Source organism: Malus sylvestris, chromosome 7 (assembly GCF_916048215.2).
Source record: "Malus sylvestris chromosome 7, drMalSylv7.2, whole genome shotgun sequence".
NCBI lineage: Eukaryota > Viridiplantae > Streptophyta > Magnoliopsida > Rosales > Rosaceae > Malus > Malus sylvestris.
Genome location: NC_062266.1, coordinates 12,004,982 through 12,017,613, shown reverse-complemented (window position 1 = coordinate 12,017,613; position 12,632 = coordinate 12,004,982). Strand labels below are relative to the sequence as shown.

Sequence of the window (12,632 nt, the reverse complement as noted above, 5' to 3'; positions counted from 1 at the left end):
GACTCAAACAGGGGCCCTTACATGGTTTAAAATTTTGATTGCTATATTTTCTTTGATAATTTATATTCAATTGGGAATCTTAGGCAGCTCACTTATCTAGACATTTCAGCCAATAAATTTGGAGCTCCAATTCCTAATTCCTTGGCAAACCTTACTGTTGACGCACAAAACCGAAGGTCTTGGTACAACGTAAATCCGACCGTGAATCTGCATGAAATGTAAATAACACAAGATGAATCGTGGTTCACCCCAAGGTTTGGGCTACATCCACACTGATTGTATTATATTTCTTTGAGAAGTGAGGGAGAGAGTGTGAGAGCTTTGCCCTAGATAGGAGAGACTTAGGGTTTGTGAGGGTGAGAAGGCCATTTTATAGAATAAGGGCTCATCCCCTAATTACATATTTGCCCCTTCCTTTATTACATAATTACATTTAAGTCCCCCGAGTATTTATACGAGGTCTAAATAGGAGGCCCTAAATATGGTATAAACAGTAGTCCCCCAAGTCTTCAGTCAAGAGTCTTTTGGCTGGAGACTTGAAATTCAGTCCATGTGTGGGCCGAAGTAACTAGATGTTGTCTTGAACTGATGCTCAATATGAGGCGGTGCTTAATCTGAAATGATGCTTAACTAGAAGTAGCACAAGCTGCGAGGCTGCGAGGCTCGTGGCTTATGTTGTCTTGGTTGGCTCGGCTTGTGTGGTATGAAGGTGAGGGAGTCCCTTTTATAGAATAAGGGCGCACTCCTCAATACATGGATGATGGACTAGAGTTGATGCTCTCTAATGATGGTGAGGGAGTCCCTTTTATAGAATAAGGGCTTGCTCCTCAATACATAAATGATGGGTTATGAGTGATGCTCGCGGCGAGGCAGTTGCTCAGCTGGCGGCGATATTCTCTAACGAAGGTGAGGGAGTGATGCGAAAATTAACTTAACACACAAATTAAACCCTTTTGTATCAATTGTAGTAAAGAATGTAAGTAGGGATCGTTCTGGACCGGGGATTAGGAGGGCTTGCTAATAACCTCTAAACTGACTGAAAAACATATAAACAAAGTTAAAAACACTAAACTAGACTCAAAGAACTCAAAACAACTAATTAGATTCAAACTAGACACTAAGAATGACTTTGGACGAAAATTGATTTTAACTTAACTCAAAACACTTAAAAACACAACTAGGACATATTCTAACTAATTAGACACTCTAAAGTAAAGGGGGATTTGGTTTTGGATGAATTTAAGTAAAAACAAGTAACTAAAGACTTAAAACAAATTTTGGACGAATTTGGTGATTTGAATGGATGATGGGCTAGCTAGAATTTTGTGATTTGAATGGATGATGGGCTAGCTAGAAGGTCTTTCTCCACACATGACACACTTGCATAAAAAACGATTTCCAGTTGCTTTTCAATAAACCATGAACCTCAACACCCCAGATTAATTAGGTATGCTTAAATTAATCCTCAGATTTTCCTAATTTCATTGAATTCGATGATTGCATACAACAACCCAAAGCATTCCTCACAAGTTTCCTTCATGAATTGCATAATAGAGATACAAGCAAGAATCATTAAGTTCTATGAAAATCATAAGCATTGACGAAACACTTGTAACTATGAATTGCATGAAACTTATGCTAAGAATTTACTTAACACAGTTGTGACGAACAACCTTTACTACTTGTGAATATAAGTTCATAACGATTAGGTGAAACTCCCTTATATCCTAGCATCATATTTATGCATGGAAATTAAGCGTGCACTCTCAACCAACATACACAAATCAGTTTTAATTCAAATGGATAAATAAATTGAATTCACAACTTATGAATCACAACTGAAAGTAATCAAATCATATTGCAAGCATGAACATGGTTTCAAATTCCCCCTAGCTAAGGGGGGTTTAGTTCCTCATATTTACAAAGCAAAGATAAACAAATTTAGACATTGAAAACAAACGAAAGAAAACACCTAAAAATGCTCCAACAATCCAACTTGAATGGCAAGCACGTCCAAGGGTCCTCCTTCTTCTCTTTGTTGCGGCACAAGGTGTGGTTTGATGGATGAGTGGTAAATTATGGTGGTGGATGGATATAGGTGAGTTATGGTGAAGGGTGGATGGGTGGATTGTGTTCTCTTTGGTTTTCTTCCCCTTGTTATGGTGAAGGGTGGATGTATTTATAGGCTAGGGAGATGAGTGTATGGAGTTGTAATGAGTGGATGTAATGGGTGTAGTGGGTGAGTGTTGTGGTAATGAGTGGATGTAATGGGTGTAGTGGGTGGATGTTTGGTAATGAGTGGATGTAAGGGGTGTAGTGGATGAGTGTTTGGTAATGAGTGGATGTAATGGGTGTAGTGGGTGAGTGTTGTGGTAATGAGTGGATGTAATGGGTGTAGTGGGTGGATGTTTGGTAATGAGGGTGGATGTTTGGTAATGAGTGGATGTAATGGGTGTAGTGGATGAGTGTTTGGTAATGAGTGGATGTAATGGGTGTAGTGGGTGGATGTTTGGTAATGAGTGGATGTAATGGGTGTAGTGGATGGATGTTTGGAGTTGTAGGTCAACATACTTGCACACACACATGTTGATTTCTAGCCTTCAAATCTTCAAAAACGTCCATCCTCATGTCTCCATGCTTGCACTATCCAATCTTGGCTAAAAAATGCTCTAAAATGCTCCAAAATGCACTTTCTTGCCAACTTTGTTATTATGACCTACAAACACACGAAAATAGCTTAAAATACATAATTAACTAAGAAATAACAACACAAATGCATAAGAACAAGCTAACTAAGTCGCATAAATATGCTCCTATCAGGGAGTCCCTTTTATAAACTAAGGGCTCACTCCTCAGTACATGAATAATGGGTTAGGAGTGATGCTCGTGGCAAGGCGGTTGCTCAGCTGGCGGCGGTGCTCTCTAACGAAGGTGAGGGAGTCCCTTTTATAAAATAAGGGCTCGTTCCTTAATACATAAGTGATGGGCTAAGTCCCCCAAGTATTTTTCATGAGTGCTCTCTAATGAAAGTGAGGGAGTCCCTTTTATAGAATGAAGGCTCGCTCCTCAGTACATAGATAATGGGCTAAGTTCCCAAAGTATTTTCATGAGGCCTAGTTGAGGCCCAATATATGGTACATATTGTAGTCCCCCAAGTCTTCGGTCAATAGAGTCTGTTGGCTGGATACTTCAAATTGAATCCATGTATGGGCCGAAGTGGCGATTGTTCGGAGGTGGTATTTGTATACCCTGCACTGAAGCTTTATAGGTGAAGCTTTGCAAGTGAAGCTTTGAAGCTAGAGCTCTATAAATGGAGCTTTCGAAGCTGGAGCTCTGTAAATGAAGCTTTTGAAGCTAGAGCTTTTGTAAATGAAGCTTTTGAAGCTGATTGACATGAGTGATGCTCATGGATGTTGACATGAATGATGCTCATGAATGTTTATGTATGATTGACATGAGTAATGCTCATGAATGTTTATGTATAATTGACATGAGTAATGCTCATGTATGATTTGAAGTACTGGGCGTACTTTTGATCACCTGGTTAGTGGCATGAAGGAGAGTACGGGTTGTACATTTCATCACTTGGTTGGTGGCATGAATGGCTAGTTGCCAAATGATATTGGAGTAAGGGTTGCACATTTCATCACCTGGTTGGTGGTAATAGCGGCAGGTTATCGAATAATTTTGGAGTACTGGGCGTACTTTTGGTCACCTAGTTGGTGATAATAGAGGCAGATTGCCGAATAATTTTGGAGTACTAGGTGTACTTTTGATCACCTAGTTGGTGGTAATAAAAGCAGGTTGCCGAATAATTGTGGAGTACTGGGCGTACTTTTGGTCACCTAGTTGGTGATAATAGAGGCAGGTTGCTGAATAATTTTGGAGTACTAGGCGTACTTTTGATCACCTGGTTGGTGGTAATAGCAGCAGGTTGCCGAATAATTGTGGAGTACTGGGCGTACTTTTGATCGCCTGGTTTGGAGCTATTTTGGGCTTTGCCCTTTTTTTTTGTTTTTGTTTTTTTTTTGTTATGATTACCCTCTGATGGGGTTTATACAGATGTTTCCGAAAGATAAGGAAAATAAATTACATCATTCTGGTGGGGTGTTTATTCCTTGCTTTTGCAGTGTCCCCATGCCTCTCTTTTGCTTTTCTCTTTATTTTTCTTTCTGTTGCAGATGACAGATAAGGAAATAATGCCATTTTCCTTTTCTTTTTGCTTTTGCTTTTGTTTTCAGCTTACTCGATTGCTTTTGCCTTCTTCTTTTCTCTTTTCTGCTTCACCTCTCTTCGTCTCTTCACTGTTATTTAACCAGGGTGCGGTCAAAAGAAATTTTCCAACTTTTTAAGGTATAAAAAAAGGTAGCAACGCCATCATCAGGTATAATTCCTTCCTCTTTACTTTCTTCCTTTTGGCAGGTGGCAGACAAAAGGAATAATAATAGACAGAGAAAGCTTATCTTGATCAAACCGGCGACGCAACTGGGAGTGGCTTGGGATCTGTGCCGTTTCCTGCGCTTGACTGAGTGTGGTGCTATATTGTAGATCGCCGAGGAGAGGGACGCCATGACTGCTGCCTCCATGAAAAAAAGAAGAGAGGGACCCTATGAACCTCTGTGAACACAACAAGATCCCCATCCAGAGTTTGTGTTTCCATGGTTTGCTCTATCTGAGGTGCTCAAGTGGACTTCATCTTCATGTACCTCTCAATAAGCCCTTGCATACTTCCTTTGGTGGCTAGTTCAAAGAGCTTTCCATGGGAGGAGAAAATGAAAACCCCAAACTCAGCATCACACAGCACAGACAGCTTCTTAGCCTTCTTCAGAAGCCCTGCTCAACGCTTGTAGAAAGTAACCTACATGTGCACCATGTTCTTGATCCTCTTCATCTAAACCTTTCCTCGGGCCTCGTTGATCGTCTGCTGGGCCGATAAGAGCTAATCAAGGAAATGTTCTTGCCGGACCAGTCAGCCCTCGTAAAATGCCTCGAATGTGTTCAACGCATTGCTGCTGTGAGAGCCGTTTGTCATAACTAAAACAAAAACAGCAAAGCTTTCTTGGGTTTTAATGGCGACGAAAAACAGAGAGATGGGTGGGATTAAATAGGAGGTGGGATCAAAAGGTGGGGGATTTCTTTTGGGATTTTGGTTTTTGATTTGCTTTTGTGGGCAAGTAATGCTAATGGGTGACGGTACTTCGAGAGCAAGGTTCATGCATTTTGTTTATTCTGAGAGAGAGAGAGAGAGGGAGATGTTCTGTCTCGGTGGATTTGCAGATCTGGAAGGTGTAAGATATGCGAATACATGAAGATGGATCTCAATCATCAATTGGCATCCCTCGAACCGTGTCATCGTCACCCGGATCTTGTTCGTCCTTAGTTGTTGAGGGAGCTGGTTCAGACAATAAGGATTGATCCAGTCGTGGTGGTTGTCGAGGATACTGCTGTAACGCCGTTGGTGGTTGTGATTGGTGTTATGGATTATGAAGTTGATGTCACAATTCCCTGTGCCTTCACGGCCTCGCGTGCTGCTTTCTCTTTGGCCTTTTTGGCTATTTCCAGTACATCTTCCTGAAACTCCTCTACAAGCTTCTGCTGCTCAGCTTGCAGCCTACTAATCGTGCTAAAAAACTCGCCTACACCAGACTCAATGCGGTAGTTTATAGCTTCAACTAGAGCTTTCCCTAAGAAAAAAGGCATCTAGAACACTCTTGCTATCACCCTCACCAAATCCGGGCCCCTCTGCCATTATGTAGGTGTTTGGTTTCTTGGATTTTGCAGATTTTGCAGGTGTTTGATTTCTTGGATTTTGCAGATTTTGCAGGTGTTTGATTTCTTGGGTTTTGCAAATTTGGTAGTGTTTGATTTTGTAGATTTTGCAGATTCACAGCGGGGATGAAAAATTGAGAGAGAATCGACATAACTTTTCGTGTCGATTCCCACAGACGGCGCCAAATATTGATGTACAAAACCGGAGGTCTTGGTACAACGTAAATCCGACCGTGAATCTGCATGAAATGTAAATAACACAAGATGTATCGTGGTTCACCCCAAGGTTTGGGCTACGTCCACACTGATTGTATTATATTTCTCTGAGAAGTGAGGGAGAGAGTGTGAGAGATTTGCCCTAGATAAGAGAGACTTAGGGTTTGTGAGGGTGAGGAGGCATTTTTATAGAATAAGGGCTCCTCCCCTAATTACATATTTGCCCATTCCTTTATTACATAATTACATTTAAGTCCCCCGAGTATTTATACGAGGTCTAAATAGGAGGCCCTAAATATGGTATAAACACTTACCAATTTGACTACTTTTAGGATTAGCACGAGTCATTTACTGGGTCCAATCCCATCTTGGCTAGGTATTGTCTTATATCCCCACCCACGTTATATTTACACCCATTATAAAAAAGTTAAAAAAAAAATGTTATTTCACTAGGGCTGGTCCTGGGATTGTGGATGTCCTATGAGAGACTCAAACAGGGACCCTTACATGGTTTAAAATTTGGGAACTTTAATGAAAAGGGCTTGGACTAAGTTTATTTTAACAAAAAAACCATGCTATAAACTTTATTTAATGAAAAAGAATTAAATTTTAATGAAAAGCCCTTAAATTTTAATAAAAAGGACAAAAAAACTTAATTTTTAACGAAAAGGACACAATTTAAAAAAAAAACAAAAAACCTGACGCGCGCGTAGTACATGTACACTGTTTATGAAACTGAACACTGTTTATAAAACTGAACACTATTTACGAAACTACATTATTTATGAAACTGAACAGTACTATACTATTTATTAGTTCAATTTCATAAATAGTGTCTATTTTTTGTCCACTTTCATAAAATGATGTCTAGTTCTTGATCAGTTTCATAAATAATGCCTAGTTATTGGGTACAGTTTCATAAATAATGTATAGTAATTGATATAATTTCATTAATAGTGTCTCTTTCTTGGTCCGGTTTCATAAATAATGTCTAGTTATTGGTCCACTTTCATAAATAGTGCCTATTTCTTGGTCATAATTCATAAATATTGTCTAGTTCTTACTCCAGTTTCATAAATAATGTATAGTCCAATGTTCAAATTATGCCTAATTCTTGTTTTCGTTTCATAAATAGTGTCTACTTATTGATCTAGTTTCATAAATGATGTCTACTTATTGGTGAAGTTTTATAAATAGTGTTTAATTCTTGGTTCAGTTTCATAAGGTTTGAACCTTAGACCCATATTGGTCAAGTTTTATAAATAGTGTTTAATTCTCAGTAATTATATTTGAAAAGCTGTTTTCAATTACCAAATTAAAATTTCGTCACTTTTTTCATATACCTACAATAATAAATGTAGCTTTCCATCCAATTTCTTGAGCTTAGGTGTCATCTTCGAGAAAATTTTCCTTGTGCTCGTAACACAAATGATATATCACATGTTATTATATAAGTGTGGTGGAAAATTTTATTTTTTATGTTATTAATTTTTTAACACAAGATTCTCACAACTTGTATGGAGTGTATCATCCTGTGTTCTGGGCACATTAAAAAGTTTCTCATCATCATGACTACTATTAGAAAACAACACCACAAAAATAAAACAGGAGAGTTTTTTTTTTTTTTTTTTTTTTTTAAATTTTTAATTTATTTTTTAATTCTTTGCAAAAAAAAAAAACACTATTAATGTAGTTGAATGATGGGACAAAAGGTACGAGAAAAAAAGTGGACTGGGGGTTGGGGGGGGGGTACACGCCCAGCGCTAGTGGGTTTGTTATGTGTTTTTTTTTTTTTTAGTCTGTTGTCCTTATTATTAAAATAAAGTTAGTGAGTGATTTTTAATTAAAATGTAAAGATTTAAGCCATTTTCATTAATTTTCCTTTAAAATTTTGATTGCCACATTTTCTTTGATAATTTATGTTCACATGGGAATCTTAGGCAGCTCACTTATCTAGACATTTCAGCCAATAAATTTGGAGCTCCAATTCCTAATTCCTTGGCAAACCTTACCAATTTGACTACTTTTAGGATTAGTACGAGTCATTTACCGGGTCCAATCCCATCTTGGCTAGGTAAAATTTAGCAAACTAGAGTACCTAGATTTTGCTTTTAATGGACTGAATGGTTCAATTCCTGCGTCATTTTCTAATCTCACAAACCTTCAGATCCTTTATCTACATTCCAATAGTCTGAGTGGTGTAGTAGAGTTTCAAATGTTTCAAAATCTACAATTCTTTACCAACTCCAATTAAATTGGAACAGTATAGATTTTTTCACCGAATCCAGAATTGTGAATTCAACAGTTCAACAATTCACCGTTCTTGGATTGAGTAATTGCAGCATAAGAGAGTTATCCTTCTTACAATATCAGAAGGGGTTGACGCGTTTGGAAAGTGCTGGAAACAAAATCCGTGGCCAAGTACCAAAATGGATGTGGAACACAAACTTAGAAACTTTGGTATTCTTAGACACAAGTGGAAACTCCATTTCAGACCAACTTCCACTTGTCCTTCCTTGGGTGAACCTGGTAGGCATAAGGTTTTCGTCCAACATGTTTCATGGATCACTACCGATACCTCCTCCAACTCTGCTAGAATATGCAGCTACAGACAACAACTTTACTGGAGACATCTCACCGTTGCTTTGCAATATGAAAAATCTTCAGTACCTTGAGTTGTCGAGAAATAAATTGAGTGGAATGCTTCTTCAATGTCTCGGAAACTTTAGTGATGATCTGATTTTTTTAGGTCTTGGAAACAAATCCTTTCACGGAGTTATTCCTCAAACATACAATAATGGAAGCAGTTTGAGGATGATTGACGTGAGTCATAACACATTGCAGGGGAAGTTGCCGAGGTCATTGGTCAATTGTGTGATGCTTGAGTACCTTGTTTTGTCAAACAATCAATTCAATTATGTTTTTCCCATTTGGTTGGGGACTCTTCCAGGGTTAAAACTTTTGGCAATGCGCCATAATGGATTCTACAGTGTGATTGGAAAATCTAGAAAGAATGTCGATTTCCCTAAGTTACGCAGTTTATCTTATATTGCGGGTCCCAAGCCCGGATAAAGGAGGATGGGGAGGGCGTCAAGTAATCGACGACCGACACTCCTATCTTACGTCAAATCCTTGGGATGCGATCATACCAACTCACATGCACTGGATCCCATCTGAACTCCAAAGTTAAGCAAGTTTGAGCAAGAGTAGTACTATGATGGATAACCTCCTGGGAAGTTCTCGTGTTCATCCCCCCACAGCCGACCCCACCTAGTGGGAAAAGGCTTTGTTGTGTTGTGTTGTGTTACGCATTCGTGATTGGTCTTACAATAATTTTACTGGCGCGATTCCATCTGTGTTTCCAGATATTATTTTAAACAAGTCAGCATATATGTACAAAGACGTAGTTTATGATATCAGTGGATTCAGGATTGATAGAAGTATTGGTTACACAGTCACAGTAGCAACAAAAGGTTAGAGCAATACTACCCAAAGATTCGAGAAGAATTTGCATCCTTTGTGATATCTCAAGCAACAAATTTGAAGGTTCCAGAATTCATTGGGAATTTGTAGGACCTTCGGTCACTGAATCTTTCCCACAACATTCTTACTGGTTCTATACCATCATCCTTCGGAAACTTGACGAAGCTTGAATCGTTGGACCTTTCACATAACAAGCTCTCAGGACGGACCCCCCCAACAATTGAGGCAACCTACTTCTCTTGGCAGTTTCAATGTCTCTCACAACAATCTCACAGGTCCTATACCACAAGGAACCCTAGTTCATTGAATATTACTTCATATGAGGGAAACCCAGGGTTGCGTGGAAATCCATTGCCAAAGAAATGTGGAAATCCTATGGCCCCTCAACTTCCACCTTCAACCGTAGACGAAGGTGATTCTAGCTCAGCAGGAATATTTGAATTTGATTGGAAAATTGTTTCGGCCGGATGTGGAAGTGGGTTGGTAGTGGGAGTAGTTCTTGCAGATGTTGTCATCACAAGCAATGTTTTAAAAGACGCGCCCTGAGGCGCGCCTAGACGGCTTTGGAGGCGGGGCGGGAGTGATAACGCCTCTGCCCAGTGGGAGTGGGCGAAAACTTGCCGAGGCGTGATCGAGGCGAGACTAGGTGGCTGAGGCGCGCCTAAAGGTGGTTGACGGGCGTTCCCAGATCCATCCCCGACCCAAAATCGAAGTCGAATGCTCTGTTTTCAAGCTCTGCCATCTAGGTTTAGGGTTGCAAGTGTGCGGTGTCTTCACGAGGAAGACGACCGCGGAGAAGAAGGAGGGTTTTTTTTATGTATTTTAAAGACTTGGTCCAAAACGACGTCGTTTTGGCCAAGTCTTTAATTTTTTTTAAATGACTTGGCCCAAAACGATGTCGTTTTGGCCAAGTCTGTTACTCTTATATCTAAAACCCTGCTGTTTTCTCTGTTTTTCTCTATTTTTCTCACCTCTTTCCTCTGTTTTTCTCAGCAATTCCCTATTATTTAAGGTCCCGTAAGGCTTCGCCTCACGCCTCACGCTTCACGCCTAGGCTGGGCTATCCCTCGGACGCCTCGCCCATGCCTCACGCTTTTAATACATTGATCACAAGGAGGCCCGATATGTTTCTTAATATTGTTGGAATGATTAGACAAATAATATGGAAAATTTAGAGTACTAGCGGGGGGATAGAAATCGAGTTTGTTACAATGTTATGCATCTGTTGTTGTCGTTTGTTTTCTCTGTTGTGATTTCTTTCCTTCTCTATATGTTTAGTTATAAGTTTGTTTCACGTTATGTAAGTGTATGTCCCCCTAGTTTCTTGTATTTTCGCTTTCTTTTCTTTATTCTGTCTTTATTTTGAGGGGTAAGATTTATGTCCCCCCGACTAAGTGTAACTTTTTTGTTTATTCAATAAATTTTTTTCTTGTACCGTTGAGGTTTCTTTAAAAAGAAAGAAAGAACGTATTTGTTTTTTTTTAGCTTTTAGTTGATTGTGTTGTTCAAGTTCAAGACTTTGCCCTATATATCGTACTGTTTTAAGTTATAACCAAAAAAAAAAAAATGGAGGTGAAAGTTATGTCAATAAAGACAGTAGAGTGCTGCATGTTTCATGGATTTGGATTTTCTAAAGTTAGAATGAAAGCAGCTATGTATATTTAAAAGGATTCTTATTGATTCGATTAATTGGAGACACTCTTTTCAATCAAATGAAATCAAAACTTTCCTATGCCTCAGTAACTAAGAATACTTGTACAACAGTTACATATTTAAGAGTGTGTATAGCTAGAGTTGTCTAAATTCTAAAACAAGAGCTACGAAATTTGTACAACATTTCGTTCAATCATCGGAGCAAATGAATGAGAATCATAGACTACAAGAGAACTCGTTTAGTAGGAACGGCTTGTAAACTGAATATTAACACCCATCACTTGTGCAGTGCAATTGGCAACAAATGCAAAAACTAAGTGCAAACACAGAAAACATCAATGTCGTTCACCCTAAAACTTGTGTTATAGTTGATGAATAATAGTGCTATCATTTGTACAAATATCTATCTTACAAATTCTCCTCAACAGTTTCCATGCTTATCGTGACTTCTCTCTTTTATTGTATGAGGACCGACGCGTAGATATTGTTTCATATTTTTATCCTAATCTTAGGCATAATTTATTTGTTATTTTGAGAAAATTTGGATACTTTCTTCTATCTTTTAATTGGAGGACAAGCGGAATCTAGTTTGCTTAAAAAGTGACGAAACAATGAAATTTTGAAGTGATTCCAATTGGAATTGATTAATCAAGGAGTGAAGAGGATTGTGCTGCTAGATTGACGTTTTGGGCTTGTTTTGGTCACAAGTCATTAAAATGATGTTTTTTTTTTAAGGAAAGTTCATTCTAAAAAGTTGAAGGGGATGTTTTCATTTTTCCAACACCACTTCTTAAGCCTGATTTGGTGCAGATTTGACTAGGAAATGTGTGGAATTTCTGACTGCCTAGTTTACCAAATTAGAATAGGGATGTGTTTTCTAGTTTTATTATTTTATTTGGTTTTCTAGATTTGAGGGATGTTATGGGAAATTTTATTTAGGCGTTTTATTCAAAATGGTCCCTGAAATTTGCATCATCTATAAGTTTGGTCCTGAGGTTTAAAATCAATAGAAGTAGTCCCTGAGATTGTCCACCATTCATGATTTTGGTCTTTCCGCTGAAGCTTTTGGTTGGAAGTTTGGATAATTTTCAAAGCTTCGTAACTCAATCGTTTCTTAACCAAATTTGACCCATAATATATCCAAATGAAGATAGGAAAGTATAGAATAAGATTATATCTATTTGGAAGCCCAATGGTTGCCGGAGATGGTCGGAAAATAGCCTCAAAATTGACTGGTCCGAGGAAAAACTGGAAAACTCATCGGAAATTGGGTAAACTTTAAACGTTCATAACTTCTTCAATACTCAACTAAATTAAGTGATTCAAAAACAAAAATCATACTTCTCGACGACAAGAAGAGAATGGTACCTTTTTCAATGGCTAAATCGCCATGGTTTGGCGGAAAACGGATCCAAAGTTACTGACTCTTTTTTTAACAGCCACTTTCGAGCCGTTTTTTGGACAAACCCCGGTGAGTTAGCCTTTTTAAAAGGTACCATTCTCTTCTTCTT

The 12,632-nt window shown here is 38.6% G+C and overlaps 1 pseudogene; it reads left to right on the top strand.

Moving 5' to 3' along the window:
- Positions 1 to 9,120: 9,120 nt before the first annotated feature.
- On the top strand, positions 9,121 to 9,238 carry LOC126630883 (5S ribosomal RNA; annotated as a pseudogene).
- Positions 9,239 to 12,632: the final 3,394 nt, after the last annotated feature.